The sequence below is a fragment of the Saccopteryx leptura genome, chromosome 6 (genome assembly GCF_036850995.1).
Source record: "Saccopteryx leptura isolate mSacLep1 chromosome 6, mSacLep1_pri_phased_curated, whole genome shotgun sequence".
Taxonomy (NCBI): Eukaryota; Metazoa; Chordata; class Mammalia; order Chiroptera; family Emballonuridae; genus Saccopteryx; species Saccopteryx leptura.
The window spans coordinates 11122591-11138885 of record NC_089508.1 but is presented as its reverse complement, the minus strand read 5'-3'; the positions used below and the strand labels follow the sequence as shown (position 1 = coordinate 11138885).

General features: G+C 38.1%; 1 protein-coding gene across 2 annotated transcripts in view; it reads left to right on the top strand.

Moving 5' to 3' along the window:
- The window catches only part of UNC79 (unc-79 homolog, NALCN channel complex subunit), a 249572-nt gene that overhangs the window by 8208 nt on the left and 225069 nt on the right, over positions 1–16295 (top strand). The window lies entirely within an intron of this gene.

Sequence of the window (16295 nt, the reverse complement as noted above, 5' to 3'; positions counted from 1 at the left end):
GGCAGTCAGACAGACTCCTGCATGTGCCCAACCGGGATCCACCCAGCATGCCCACCAGGGGGCGATGCTCCACCCATTTTGGGATGTTGCTCTGTTGCAACCAGAGCTATTCTAGCGCCTGAGGCAGAGGCCACAGAGCCATCCTCAGTGCCCGGGCCAACTTTGTTCCAATGGAGCCTTGACTGCGGGAGACAAAAAGAGAGATTGAGAGAAAGGAGAGCGGGAAGGGTGAAGAAGCAGATAGGCGCTTTTCCTATGTGCCCTGGCCGGGAATCGAACCCGGGACTCCCGCACGCCTGGCTGATGCTCTACCACTGAGCAAACCGGCCAGGGCCAGTATTCTTGGGGTTTTTTTTTTTTTTTTTTTTTCCCAAAGAAAACATGTCCAGGTTATCTTGTTATTCAGTTCTGTTGCATACTCATCACCCAAAGTCAGATTGTCCTCCGTCACCTTCTATCTAGTTTTCTTTGTGCCCCTCCCCCACCCCTCCCCCTCTCCTTCCTTCCCTCCCCCCACCCCCCAGTATTCTTGTTTTTAATTTTAGTTGGAGAAGTTCTAGTATTTCACTAGTAGGTAAGATATTCTTTGGGGCTGAGATATGTAACCATCAATTTTTACTTTATTGACTTAAAAAACCCTGAATTTTTTTTAATAATTTTATTTTTTTAATGGAGCGACCTCAATAAATCAGGATACATATATTCAAAGATAACATGTCCAGGTTATCTTATCGTTCAATTATGTTGCATACCCATCACCCAAAGTCAGATTGTCCTCCGTCATCTTCTATCTAGTTTTCTTTGTGCCCCTCCCCCACCCCTCCCCCTCTCCTTCCTTCCCTCCCCCCACCCCCCAATATTCTTGTTTTTAATTTTAGTTGGAGAAGTTCTAGTATTTCACTAGTAGGTAAGATATTCTTTGGGGCTGAGATATGTAACCATCAATTTTTACTTTATTGACTTAAAAAACCCTGAATTTTTTTTAATAATTTTAGTTTTTTAATGGAGCGACCTCAATAAATCAGGATACATATATTCAAAGATAACATGTCCAGGTTATCTTATCGTTCAATTATGTTGCATACCCATCACCCAAAGTCAGATTGTCCTCTGTCACCTTCTATCTAGTTTTCTTTGTGCCCCTCCCCCTCCCCCTTTCCCTTTCCCTCTCCCCTCTCCCCCTGTAACCACCACACTCTTATCAATGTCTCTTAGTTTCACTTTTATGTCCCACCTACGTATGGAATAATGCAGTTCCTGTTTTTTTCTGATTTACTTATTTCACTTCATATAATGTTATCAAGATCCCACCATTTTGCTGTAAATGATCCGATGTCATCATTTCTTATGGCTGAATAGTATTCCATAGTGTATATGTGCCACATCTTTTTTATCCAGTCATCTATTGATGGGCTTTTTGGTTGTTTCCATGTCCTGGCCACTGTGAACAATGCTTCAATGAACATGGGGCTGCATGTGTCTTTACGTATCAATGTTTCTGAGTTTTTGGGATATATACCCAGTAGAGGGATTGCTGGGTCATAAGGTAGTTCTATTTTCAGAAAAAAACCCTGAATTGTATTGAATTTTGTCAAATTCATTTTCTGTATTCATGAAAGCCATGTGACTTCTTTTAACTTATTAATATGCTAAATTGAATTTTGTCATACTTTATTTCAGTGGTAGTCAAACCTGGTCCCTACCTGGTTCCAGCTTTCATGGTGGGCGGTAGCAGAGCAACCAAAGTATAAATAAAAAAGTAGATTTAACTACAGTAAGTTGTTTTATAAAGATTTATTCTGCCAAACAGCGAAAATCCAACATAAAGTACTTGGTAAGTAATTATTATTATATGCTTTAACTTGCTGTAACTCTGCTTTATAAATTTTATAAAGTAAAGTTACTTCGCTACTTTATAAATCAGCATTACTGTGGAACCAGTGGGCGGTTAGAAAATTTTACTACTAACAGAGATACAAAAGTAGACGGTAGGTATAAAAAGGTTGACTACCCCTGCTTTATTTAATTATTTTTCTATTGATATTTACATGTCAGATTTTTCTTTTTTCTTTTTTGCAGGGCTAGTTTGGGGAGTAATTCTAGTCAGGATCTGAGAACAATACTATATTTACTACATAAGATGAGTCTGGGCGTTTTCCTACTTTTTCTATGCTCTGGAATGATTAAAGCAACATTGAGGTTGTCTTTAAAAGTTTATTAGAGTCCCCCTGTAAAACCATCTGGCCTGGTGCTTTTTTTGTAGTGGAACTCTTTAACTTCTCTCTTTATTTCCTCGATGACCCTTGTTCTATTTAGACTTTGTGTTTCTATGGGGGTCAATTTTGGTAAGTTTTATTTCTCTAAAAAATTTTTCAGTTTACTTAAGTTTTCAATTTTTTTGCATAAAATTACACAAAAGTGCTTTTTAGAAATTTAAAATTTTTTATTATTTTTATTTATTCATTTTCGAGAGGAGAGAGTGAGTGAGAGAGAGAGAAAGAGAGAGAGAGAGAGAGAGAGAGAGAGAAAGGAGGGAGGAGCAGGAAGCTTCAACTCCCATATGTGCCTTGACCAGGCAAGTGCAGGGTATTGAACTAGCGACCTCAGCATTCCAGGTCGATGCTTTATCCACTGCGCCACCACAGGTCAGGCTAAAATTTTCCATTATTTTGATGTAATTCCTTGTCATATGTTATGTTGTGTATTTAGTGCAATTTGTGCCCCTCTCCCACCTTTCTTTAAAATTGAGTTTGTAATTTGTCTATTGTTGATTTTTCTCCTAAGGAATTAGTTTGTGGATTTATTTATTTATTCTTTTCTTGTTTCTAAATTGATTTATGCTTTTATTATTAATTCCCCCCTTTTCCTGAATCCTTTGTTTTACTTTGGTGGTTATTTTCTAGTTGTTTGAGTTGGGTGTTAATTTCTTTATTTTAATATTTTTGATACAGGCATTTCATGCAATATATTTTTCTTTGACACTTCCTTTAGCTGTAGCCTATAGATTCCTCATAATGTCAGGCTTTTGTTATTATTTTCATGAAATTCTGCAAATTAATTTTGTCTTTTGCCTTTGACCCAACAGTTATTTAAACATGTGCTTGTAAAATCCATGTGGAAAGAGATTTTGTTCTTTTTTTTTTTTTTAAGTGAGAGGAGAGATAGACAGATGCTGGCATGTGCCCTGACCATGATCAACCTGGTAACTCCTCATCTGGGGCTGATGCTTGAATCAATCAAGCTATCCTCAGTGCCCAGGGCGATGCTTGAACCAATCGAGCCACTTGCTGCGGGAAGGGAAGAGAGAAAGAAGGGGGAGAGAAGCAGATGCTCACTTCTCTTGTGTGCCCTGACTGGGGATCGAACCCAGGATGGCCGCACACTGAGCCAACGCTCTATCCACTGAGCAAACCAACCAGGGCCAGAAATTTTCTTCCTTTTATGTTATTGGTTTCTATTTTTATTGCATCATGATCTGGGAATGGTACTCATATTATTTATAATCTTTGGAACTTACTGAAGTTTTCTTTGTGGCCTAACATTTGACTAGTTTTTGTGAACGTTCCATGTGGACTTGAAAAGAAATTGTAATCTCCATTTTGGGATTCAGAGCTTGCTATAGATCGAGAAGGTCTACTATTATGTTGTCTAGGTCTTCTATGCCTTTAATTTTTAGTCTGCTTGATTTTGGATTGTGAGGTATGTTCAAGTTTTTCTATTATTAGTTTGTTTCTGTCTATTTCTCCTTGCATTTTTTGTAGGTTGCTGCTTAGTGAAAATTATTGCTGTTATCGGGTTCATAAATATTAGTAGCTGTAACGTCTTCATTGTGAATTGTAGCTTCAAGCACTATAAAGTTTCCTTTATATATTTTAATGCTTTTTGGTTTCAAATCCATCTTGTCAGATATCAAGATTATGACCCCCCGTTTTATTTTTGTGTTTGCCTGATGTATCTTTCTCCATCTTTTTATTTTTAACTCTTTTGAATCTCTTTGTTTTAGGTGTGTCTTGTATTCTGCATAGTGTTGGATTTTGCTTTATTAGCCAATCTGAAAATCCTTTTCTTTCAATAGGTGAGTTAAGCCCATTTACATCTATTGATATGATTAATATATTTGGCCTCAGTAGTTCTATCATATTGTTTTATTTTTATGTCTTGTATCTACACTTTTTCATTATGGAGTGAGTTTTATCTGATTGTTTGATCCATTGGTTAACTTTATACTAATACTTTTATATACCATTAGTTTATTTTTTTGGACTTAATTGTTTCTTACATTGAACAATATTGAAATTAGTATGTAACCTCTTTTCCCTTGCTCCGTCTATCTCAGTATGTGATCTAAAATACTATCTCATTATTTTTAATTAATATTTATTGGGCAATCATATCTATATGTACTCCTTATTTTCCTACCCCATTTTTTGGTTATCATACTATACTATATTTTCTCCTTTATAACTATGATGTAACTTTGTTCTACAGGTATGTTTGTACTATTTAATGCTCACCACTAATTCTTGTATTACTGTCTCTCAGTGTCTTTGGTTGTCTGAATGTCCTTTTCAATAGATTCTTTAAGAAGAGCACATAGGATCATTGTACCCTGAATTTTGGCAAGTTTATGATACTTTGCAGCTTTATAGTTAGAGATCAATTGGGTTAGATATAAATTGCTTAACTCATATTACTCTTCCTTGAGCATTTTAAAGTTGTTATACTATTTTTCTGGGGAACATTAAGAATTGTTGAGGCCCTGGCTGGGTAGCTCAGTTGGTTAGAGTGTTTTCCCAATATGCCAAGGTTGTAGATTTGATCCCCAACAAGGGCACATAAGAGAATCAACCAATAAATGCGTAAATAAGCAGAACAACAAATGATGTTGTTCTCTCTGTCTCCTTCTCTCTTCCTCTCTTTCTAAAAATCAATCAATAATAAAATTTAAAAACAGGAATTGTTGAAAAATGTGGTGACAGTCTTGTTTTTTTCTTTTTAATGACAACCTTTTGCCTGGTTGCCCAATTTAAAAAAATTTTTTTTTAAAAGTAGTTTTAACTTTAACATGATTCACTGTTGGCCATGTTGAAATGATTGTGGTGTATCCTTTCAATATGCAATTTTGAGACTTTTTTAATTTTAGAAGACTGTTCTGGAAGTATAGTTTAAAAATTTATTTTGTTCTATTGTTTGCCATTCTTTGCAATCTCTATCATATGTATGATGGGTTTTTCTTTTTTTGCTAATCCTCCTATATGGATCAGTTTCTGTTGTATGTTTTAAAAATATAATTCTTCATTTCTTTTCACTTAAAAAAAATTTTTTTTTGCCTGACCTGTAGTGGCACCAGTCCACCTGTTTTTGTTTGTTTGTTTTTATTTTTCTTTTATTAATTTTTAGAGAGGTAAGAGAGTGAGAGAGAGAGAGAAAGGGGTGGGGGGGGGAGCAGGAAGCATCAACTCCCATATGTGCCTTGACCAGGCAAGCCCAGGGTTTTGAACTGGCGACCTCAGCATTACAGGTCGACGCTTTATCCACTGAGCCACCACAGGTCAGGCTCTTTTCAGTTTTTTGAGTCAACTGTACAATATACTTTTTTTTTTTTTTTTTTTTTTTTGTATTTTTCTGAAGCTGGAAATGGGGAGAGACAGTCAGACAGACTCCCGCATGCGCCCAACCGGGATCCACCTGGCACGCCCACCAGGGGCAACACTCTGCCCACCAGGGGGCGATGCTCTGCCCCTCCGGGGCGTCGCTCTGCCGCGACCAGAGCCACTCTAGCGCCTGGGGCAGAGGCCAAGGAGCCATCCCCAGCGCCCGGGCCATCTTTTCTCCAATGGAGCCTTGGCTGCGGGAGGGGAAGAGAGAGACAGAGAGGAAGGGGGGGTGGTGGAGAAGCAAATGGTCGCTTCTCCTATGTGCCCTGGCCGGGAATCGAACCCGGGTCCCCCGCATGCCAGGCCGATGCTCTACCGCTGAGCCAACTGGCCAGGGCCACAATATACTTTTATTAGTCTATATGTGAGCTAGCTATTCATGATGATTCTGTATGTAAATAGGACTATATTTATTAAGCCCTTAATTTGAAATGTCAAATATAAATTAAAAACTGAAACTCTTCAGCTGAATATTATCTTATTTCTCACAAGACCAAAGTTATTTATTATAAGCAAGTACAGGCATCGGACTTTGCCAGTGTGTCTTCTAGTGTAGACATGCCCAAGTGTCTAAGTTTTGGAATACATGTTATTTTGACCTATTTTTGTTTATTATGGAAATAAACATAATATTCTCCCATTTTGGAAGCACAGTTGAATGAATTTTGCTAAGTATAATATATACAGGTGCGGGCAAAAATAAGTTTACAGTTGTAATACAAATAAGTAATACAATAATTAATAAATAATAATACAAGAATAAACTGTTCTGTGAACTTGCAACTGTAAATTTACTTTTGCCCCACCTTGTACAATTGTGTAACCACCACCCAAATCAGTGTAAAGAACAGTCCTCTTACCCTAAAAAGATTCTTGTATTTCTTTGCTCTTGATCCTCTTCTTCAACCCCTGGTTCTAGAATTTCCTATAAATAAAGTCATTCAGTACATTGTCTTTTTTGTGTGACTTATTTACTTAGCATAAAGTTTTTAACATTCATTCACATGTTGTTGAATGTGTTAATATTTTGTTCCTTTATATTGCTCTTTAGTATTTTATGGAGTATATATATTATTTAGATTGTTTCCAGGTATTGGCCATATGAATTATGCTGCTGAAAGTGTATAGTTGCATATGTTTTTATTTCTCTAGGGTAAATACCTAGGAGTAGAATTGCTTGACCATATGGCAAGTGAATATTGTATTTCGAAGTAGCTGTAACATTTTTTATTCTCACCAGCAACTTAAGAGAGAGTTCCAGTTGTTCCAAATCCTCATCACACTTGGTATTGACTTTTTTTTAAACTTTAGTCATTCTTATGGGTTTGTGATTTTTTTTTTCATTTTTATTAGAGAGAGAGGGGAGAGAGAGAGGGAGAGATAGAGAGAGAACAGGGGGAGGAGCAGGAAGCATCAACTCTCATATGTGCCTTGGCCAGGCAAGCCCAGGGTTTTGAACCGGCGACCTCAGCATTCCAAGTCGACGCTTTATCCACTGCGCCACCACAGGTCAGGCATTGTGATGTTTTATTATTATTATTATTATTATTATTATTATTTATTTTATTGATTTTAGAGAGAGGAAGGGAGAGACAGAAACATAGATCTCTTTCTGTATGTGCCCTGCCAGGAGATTAAACTGGCAACCTTTTGTGTATCTGGACCATGCTCTACCAACTGAACCGTCTGACCAGGGCTTTCATTGTGGTTTTATTTTGCATTTCTCTGAAACTAGTGATGTTGAGTATCACTTCATGTGCTTATCGGACACTTGTATATCATCTTTTGGGAAATAGCTATTGCAGTCTTTTGTTCATTTTTATTAGATTTTTGGTCTTTTTACTGAGTTTTAAGAGTTCTTTATATATTCTGAATATGAGCTCTTAGTTTTGAAAAAGTTTGCTTCCATTCTGTGACTCACTTTTGTGTTTTTCTAACTATACCTTCTGAGAAGTGAAACATTTAAGTCATGAAGTCAATTTTATCAATCATTTTTCTTATATCATTTCTGCTTTTTGGTATTCTGTTTAAGAAGTCTTTGCCTAACCTAACAATACAAAGATTTTTCTCCAGTGCTTTTTTCTAGAAATATGATAGTTTAATCTCTAACATTTAGATTTTTGAACATCTTTGAGCCAGTTCCTTTATGTATGGTATGAGGTAAGGTTTGAAGTTCATTATTTCCACATGCACTATTGAGTTGTTCCAGCACCATTTATTGTAAAAAATTATCTTATGTCTGTTGAATTATCTTGGTAGCTTTGTTAAATCTCAATCAACCATATATGTTTGTGTCTATTTCTAGACTCTATTCTGTTTATTCACTTATATGTCTATCCTCATGCCAGTCACATAGTATGGTCTTTATTATTGCAAGTTTATAGTAAGCCTTGGAAAGTTCTTCAACTTTTTCAAAATTTTAATTTTTGCTCTTTCAGGTTCTCGCTTTTTATGTGAACTTAAAAATCAATGTCTTTCTCTCTCTCTCTTTAAAGGAAGCTTATTTTGGTTTTGGCCTATACCTCAATTGAGGAGGATTATTGTTTTAACAACATTGGGTTTTCCAATTCTTGAAATGATATATATGTACACTTATTTAGGTTTTGTTTCATTCCCATTGTAATGTCTTGCTACATTGTTCATTAAATTTATTCCCAAGTATTTTTGTGAATGGAACTGTTTTCTACATGTTATTTTCTAATTATATAGTGTTAGTATAGAGAAATATAATTGATTTTTGTATGTTGAGCTATTATTCTGCATGCCTTCAATGTTTATATATTAGTCTATTAGCTTTTTGGGGGGATTACATAGGTTTTACACACATACTGTCATGCATCTGTGAATAAAGTTTGACACGAACCTTTCCAATCTTTTTTCTTTCTATCATCTATTTCACTGGCTAGGCACTACAGAACAATGTAAATGAAAGTGGTGTGAGTTCACATCCTTGCCTTGTTCTTGGGTACAAAGCTTTAAGCCTTTTACAATGTGAAATCAACCTTGCATTCCTGAAATAAACCACCTTTGGTCATAATATGTACCCTTTAAAAATATTGTTGATACAGAACTTTCCAGGTTATTTTTTTGTTATTTTAATTTCTACTTGGTCAACTTTGTTATGTATGTCTTTCAAGAAATTTTTCCATTTTGTCCATTTGATAAATTTTTCCAGTTGTCCATTAAAATTTTTAAAAATTTATTGCTTTTAGAGAGAGAGAGGAAGGGAGAGAAAGAAACATGGATTTGTTGTTTCTCTTATTTATGCATTCATTGATTGATTCTTTATTTTATTTTATTTTATTTATTCATTTTAAAGAGGAGGGGGGGGGGAGAGAGAGAGACACAGAGAGAAAGACAGGGGGGAGGAGCTGGAAGCATCAACTCCCATATGTGCCTTGACCAGGCAAGCCCAGGGTTTTGAACCAGCGACCTCAGCATTTCCAGGTCGACACTTTATCCACTGCGCCACCACAGGTCAGGCTCATTGATTGCTTCTTGTATGTGCCCTGACCGGGGATCAAACCTGCAAACTTGATGTATCTGGACAATGCTCTAACCACCTGAGCTAGCTGGCCAGGGCTCCAGTTGTCTATTTATTGACAAAATTGTTTGTAACAATTTGTTATTATCCTTTCTATATGTGTAAAAACTGTTGCTATGTCCTTTTATTTCTGATATTGGCAATTTATGTCTCTCTTTTTTCTTGACTTGTCTATTTAGAGATTTATCAATATTACTGATCTTCTCAAAGAACCAGCATTTGATTTTGATAATTTTTTCAATTGTTTTTCTGCTATCTATTTTGTTGATTTCTACACTTATCTGTACTATTTCTTTCCTCTGATTTAAATTGGATTTAATTTGCCCTTTTTTTTTCGAGTTTCTTAGAGTAAAGCTTATTTGATTGATTTGAGATCTTTCTGCTTTTTTATTAATATAGGTACTTAAAGCCATAAATTTTCGTGTAAGTCTGACGTTAGCTGCATTCCACAAATTTTGATGTGTTGTATTTTCATTATTGCTTACTTCAAAATATTCTGTAATTTATACTGTCTTTTTTCTTTTGATGCAAAGTTTCTTTAGAAATGTTGTTTAATTTTCAAATATTGGGGATTTTTCCTGGTTCTTATTTATTGTTTTTGATTTCTAACAATTCTCATTTTGTCAGCAAACGTAAACTATTAGATTTCAACCTCTTGGCATTGAGACTTGTTTTATGACCCAGAAAATGGCTCATACTGGTAAAGATTCAGCGTGCACTTGAAAAGAACGTGCATTCTGGAGTTGCTGGCTGATAGGTTCAAATCTTCTATGTCCCTGCTACTTTTTGTCCAGTTGTTTTTCTCCATCAATTGCTGATAAAAACATCTTGTTGTCTTTAACTACTATGAAAAGGAATGGTCTATTTTTTGCCTTTAAATCTCAGCTTTTGCTCCCTGTGTCTTGAAGCTCTATGGTTGGGCTCATACTTATGATCGTTATGTTTTCCAGCTGAACCCTCTACTTGATCATCATGGGGTGTCTTCTTTATCCTTGTAAATATGTCTTGTTTTGAAATCTTTTTATCTGAGAGCAATAATGCTGCTCTAGCCTCCTTTTGCTTACTGTTTGAGAGGCGTGTAAAGGGTGGGAGAAAGTAGGTTTACAGTTGTATGTGAAACACAGAGTTTATTCTTGTGTTACTTGTTAAATATTATTTTATTTTCCATAGAAATGCCTGTAAATTTACTTCTGCTCTATTCTGTATTTTGTATTCATTTCTTTTCAACATTTAAAAATGTTCTCTCGGGGCCCTGGCTGGGTAGTTCAGTTGGTTAGAATGTCATCCCTACGTGCTGAGATTGTGGGTTTGATCCCCAGTCAGGGCACATCCAAGAATCAGCCAATGACGGCATGAATAGGGGAACAACAGATTGATGTTTCTCTGTCTGTCTGTCTCTCTCTCTGTCTTTTTCCCTGTCTTGCTCTTTAAAAATCAATAAATAAAAATTTTAAAGATATTTCTTATTGGCTTTTTAGGTATTGTCTTTGCATTTAAAAAAAAATTTTTCTGAAGTGAGAAGTGGGGGCGCAGAAAGACTCCTGCATGCACCTCATCAGGATCCACCCGGCATGTCCACCAGGGGGTGACGCTCTGCCCATCTGGGGCGTTGCTCCCCTGCAACTGGAGCCATTCTAGTGCCTGAGGTGGAGGCCATGGAGCCATCCTCAGTGCCCGGGCCAACTTTGCTCCAATGGAGCCTTGGCTGCGGGAGGGGAAGAGAGAGACAGAGAGAAAAGGAGAAGGGGAGGGGTAGAGAAGCAGATGGACACTTCTCCTGTGTGCCCTGGCCCGGAATCGAACCCTGGACTTCCACAGGCTGGGCCGACGCTCGACTGCTGAGCCAACCAGCAGGGCCTTCTCTTTGCATTTTTTAGTAAAGGCCTAGCAATTATAATGTACATCCTTAAGTTTTCATAGTTAACATACAATTAATTATGTACTTCTTTATTTAAAATATAGACATCTTGCAGCCTTATAGGCTCATAGTCTTCTTCCTTTTTTAGTTATATGTAATACATGTAATACATATATAACCCATTTAACAAAGTTATGATTTTAATTTTAAAGTGATATGGTTAATAAAGAAATTAAGAGGAAAAGGAAAATCTAGTCTTTTATATTTACAGAGATTTGCCATATCTGATGCTCTTTATTTTATTTTTTTGAGGATCAATGTTTCTATCTCCAGACCCTAAATTTCCTTTAACCCTTTTGTAGTGCAGTCTGCTTGTGACCAAATTTCTCAGATTTCTTGCCTGAAAATGTCTTTATTTTGCTTTTATTCTTGAAAGATATTTTTGCTAAATACAGAATTCTGCTTTGACAGTTTTTTTTTCTTTCAGTACTTTAAAGATATTATTCAATCTGGCCTTTTCGTGGTTTCAGAGGGAAATTCAGCCTAAACTGTATTACATTCATAATATGTACGTAATATATATATATATTTTTTTCTTTCGATGCTTTCAAGACTTTGTTTTTCTTTTCCAGGTCAACACTTTATCCGCTGTGCCACCACAGGTCAAGACTTTGTTTTTCTTTGGCTTTTATCAGTTTGACTATCAGATAGGCTTCTATCGGCATAGTTTGCTAGATGTTTATTCTGTTCAGTGTTTGCTTATTTTGTGTATGATAATCACTGTTTTTTAAAAAAACATCAAATTTGGGAAATCTTTGGATATTATTTCTTCACAATTTTTTGCCCCATTCTTTTTGTCCTCTCTTTTTGACATTCCATTTATACCTCCTTAATTTTACTGTTTGATGTTATGTAACAGTTCTCCGAGGCTCTGTTCATTTTATTCCCCAATCCTTTCTTTTCTTCTGTATTCTTGAACCTTGAATACCATATATTGATCTCTTTTCAAGTTCACGCCCTCTTTCCTCTGTCATGTCTATTTGGAGAAGTCTGTCCAGTGAATTTTTTTTTAATGTAGATATTCATATTTGTCAGTTCTAAAGTTTTCAGCCTGTTCTTCTTTTATCATTTTTTATTTTTCTGTTGGGACTTCTTATTTCTCTGATGAGAGTTTCATGCATTGAAAGCATCTTCTGTTTTACTTCACTGAGGATTGTGATCCTAGTGGTATATACCTTTCTGTTAGTTCCAACATCTGTTTCATTTCATGATCGAACTGGGCTGACTTTTTCTTTTGAGAATGTGTTTCATTTTCTTGGTTCTTTGTGTGTTGCATAATTTTGGATTGTATCCTGAACATTATGAATGTTCAGTCGTGGGGACTACAGATCCCATTGCTTCCTGCTGATGAATAGCGTTTACCTTATTTCACTAGGTCATTTTCTTGGCTGGGCTTGAGCCGTAAACTCTGTTGCTTACGCAGTAACTCTTTCCTCTGTTCAGATCTTTTGCCTTTATCTGGGCTGCTTTGGGTGTGGTTCATATCCATCTGTGTGGTTCAGGGATCCCTCAGGGAGGTGGGTCCCCTGAGCCTGCAGGTCCCCTTTCCCCTGTGGGCTTCCTCCACTCGCTTTAACATTCACTGTTCGCCGGCTTTCCTTTCCTGGTTCCCTAGGTCAGGACGATTGTGGGCTTTTCTGTCTGCCCTCACCACTGTGTGGGCTGCGTGGACCGCACTTAGCCCCCGCCTTAGACATCATGGAGCCGGTCTCCCCTCCTGCTTGGCATCGGGAACACCCTCCTGGAGTCTGCCGGCTTCTGTCCATTCTCTTGTGCTCTTAGGTCGTTGATTTTTCATCATGTCCAAGCTCTGTAGTTATTTTCCGAGAGAGGAAGAAGGTCTGTGGGTAGAGGTTTCATTGATCATAACCAGAAGCCTCTTTATTTTTTTAATTTTTAAGAATTCCTCCTTTCTATGTTTTATTTTTCTTAAGCATTATCCATTGTGTTTATGTCTACCTGTTTCTCCTGGCTGAGTCTTCACTTAAAAAATGTTTCTTCTTTTATTTCTGATTCTCTGCAGAGTTCTTTCACCTTCCTTTCAGAATCTCTCTTCTCTGGTCACCTAATTTCAGTGTGCTTAATAGCACAGTTTCAATCATTTTCTTAATTTCTCTTATCTTGTTCTGAAATATGAGGTTACAGTTTTCACCTGTTTAGTGCACATGTCTTTTCTTCTTCTTCAGATAGATTTGTACGGGATCTTCTGTTGCTCGTTTTTTAAAGTAAAGTAAGTTTCCCTGTAATTTCAGGGAGGGTTCGGTCAGGATAACTTTAGGGCTCAACTTCTATTTTCTTGTTTTGCAAAGTGATAAAAAAATATGCTCTGGTACTTTCTGAGTCCTGTTTTCTTTGGTTCCCTTCCGCACTTTTAGGTGGGCTTTCTCTCTCCTTTGCATCTAATATTCTTACCCTGTTCAACGAGGAGTCTGTTCTCAGCAGCGGCTTCTGAGCCCAGGGGTTCATCTTGAAGGCGAAGGTAGCCTTGGTTTGTTGGTGTTTAGAGTTGACCGTCTGTTTCACTACAGAGTTTATTACTTGCAGAAACCCCTCCCTGCTTTGACTTCTGTTTTCCTGTGAGCCGTTGTAGATTCCTATGAGCACCTGGGGCCGATTTGCGAGTTCCCCTGTCCAGCGGCCCATCAGGCCCGAAGGCCTCCTTTTGTGTCTTCTGCATGGATGCTGATACGGTATGAGTGTGCAGCTGTCAGAAGTTTGTCCCATCCTCTGATAATTGGTTCACTGGGCTACTTTGTTACTTAGTTTCGTTGTAGATCTTGTCAGCTAGCCGGTGGGTGGTCATCCTCATTGATCTGTCTGTGTTTAGTCCAGGGGCTTGGGTTGATTCGTGAATCCCGGTCGGGCGCATGCGGGAGTCTGTCTGACTGCCTCCCCTTTTCAGCTTCGGAAAGGTGCAGAAAAAGAACCCCCCCCCCGAAAAAACCCCACATTGCTGACATTGACCTCTTCCCAGATCTATTAGCTTTCTTAACCAGACTCTTCTAAAAACCCCGTTCTCTGGTAGGTGAGATTCATTTCTTGAATAAATAGCTGCTGCCTTTAGAAGCAGGCTTGTCACTGTTCACTCACTCTCTGTGTCTGTGTCAGGATGAAGTCACAGCAGCCCCAATCCTTTTTTTCTTTCTGTTGCCACTAAGAGGAGATGCCCCAAATTCTCAAGTATGGGAACCTTTAAATCAATGGTAATATTGTGTTTTTCTTACACCACTGAGCCTGGCTTGCTCTTCAGTTTTTTGAAATTAAATAATATGTTGTTTATATTCACTGTATACATGCTCAGGGGATGAACTAAAAAGAAAAGCAAGGAAATGCCTAACAGAAAAGTTAGAAAAGTATTTACCTTTATGGCGAGTGAAGGGGATGAAGGTAGCGACAGATGCAGATAAGACAGGAAATGTTCTCTCTTCTTTTCTGGGTGGTGGGTATATGAGTGTGCATTTAATACTATTTTTGAAGCTGCACGTGTAATTTATGCCCTCTTTAATATCATTAAATGGGCTAAATAGAATCTCTGGGACACAGTGTGAATGCAGTATCCTTGGGAGCCCCTCCTGGGGACGTCACTGAGCAAGGTTAGGAGTGACTTTAAGGAAGGCAGGGTTCACAGAGTTGGGCTTTAGGTGACTGTGGCGGCGTGAGCCAAGTACTGGGCCTCTGGGAAAACGATGGTCGGGGAGTGGGTTCCTCTGTATTTCTGCTTAAGCTCAACATGATCTACCCCTCGTTCTTAGATGTAGGTCAAAGAAGAGTCCTTTAGGAGTAAAATGAGCATCCTTAGCTATTCCAGGAGACTGTGGAAGAGAGTAGAAACTTCATTGGCTTAGCAACAAATAAGAATGGAGGCATACTCCGCTAGGCATTCTGCCTGGGGTTAAAAACCCAGGGTATTGGGTGTGGGGCTCCTGGTGACGACAGCTTTCAACAGTCTTTCTCTTGAACCACAGTGCTCTGGTCTTGACTGGTTTGCCTGATGCAAAACTGGATGTTTCCCAGGAAAACGGATGCATGGGATAGACTACATTTTTTGAAACTGTGAATGTCTAAACATGTCTTTATTTTTATCCTTTATTTTTTACTTATTTATATATTTTTTAGAGACAGAGAGAGAGTCACAGAGAGGAATAGACAGGGACAGACAGACAGGAACGGAGAAGCATCAATCATTAGTTTTTCGTTGCACATTGCGACACCTTAATTGTTCATTGATTGCTTTCTCATATGTGCCTTGACCGTGGGCCTTCAGCAGACCAAGTAACCCCTTGCTGGAGCCAGCGACCTTGGGTCCAAGCTGGTGAGCTTTTTGCTCAAACCAGATGAGCCCGTGCTCAAGCTGGCAACCTCGGGGTCTCGAACTGGGTCCTCGGCATCCCAGTCCGACGCTCTATCCACTGCGCCACTGCCTGGTCAGGCTATTTTTATCCTTTAGAAGATTTTATTTATTGATTATAGAGAGAGGAGAGAAAGAGAGTGGAAGGGAAGGGGAGGAAAGGGAAGCATCAGTTTTTAGCGGTTGCTTCCCATATGGGCCTTGACCTGGTGAGGGCATGGTTTATAACAGGTGACCTCAGCATTCCAGGTCTATGCTTTACCCACCGCGCCACCACAGGTCAGGCTAAACATGGCTTTGCTTTGTGTTTCTAGCTCACCTGAATATAAGTTTCTACTTTGAGAATAATTGTTTCCCCTGGGTTTTAAAGGCACAGCTTAATTATCGTCACGCTTCCAGTGTTGCTTTTGAGAAGTCCAAAGCCATTCTGATTCCTGGTCTTTCCTAAGTGATGTAAACTGTTAAAAATCTCTAGAAACATATAGAATATTTTGTTTGTCACCAGTTTCTGACATTTCACAATGATGTGCCTTGTTATGTGTCGATTTTTAGTTCTTGTGGTAGATTTAAAATATTTTTTTTCCCATTGACTTGAGACAGAGTTGTGTGTGGGGGGGAGGCATCGACTTGCTGTTCTGCTTAGTTTCTGCATTTAGTTGTGCACTCTTTGATTGCTTCTCCTACACGCCCTGACCAGGGGTCCAGCCCGCGACCTTGGTGTGCCAGGATGAAGCTTTATCTACTGAGTCACCGAGCAAGAACCCCTCGTGATAAACTTTTTGATCTACTGTATTCTAAAATTTTCTTAACAATTTTAATGATATGAAC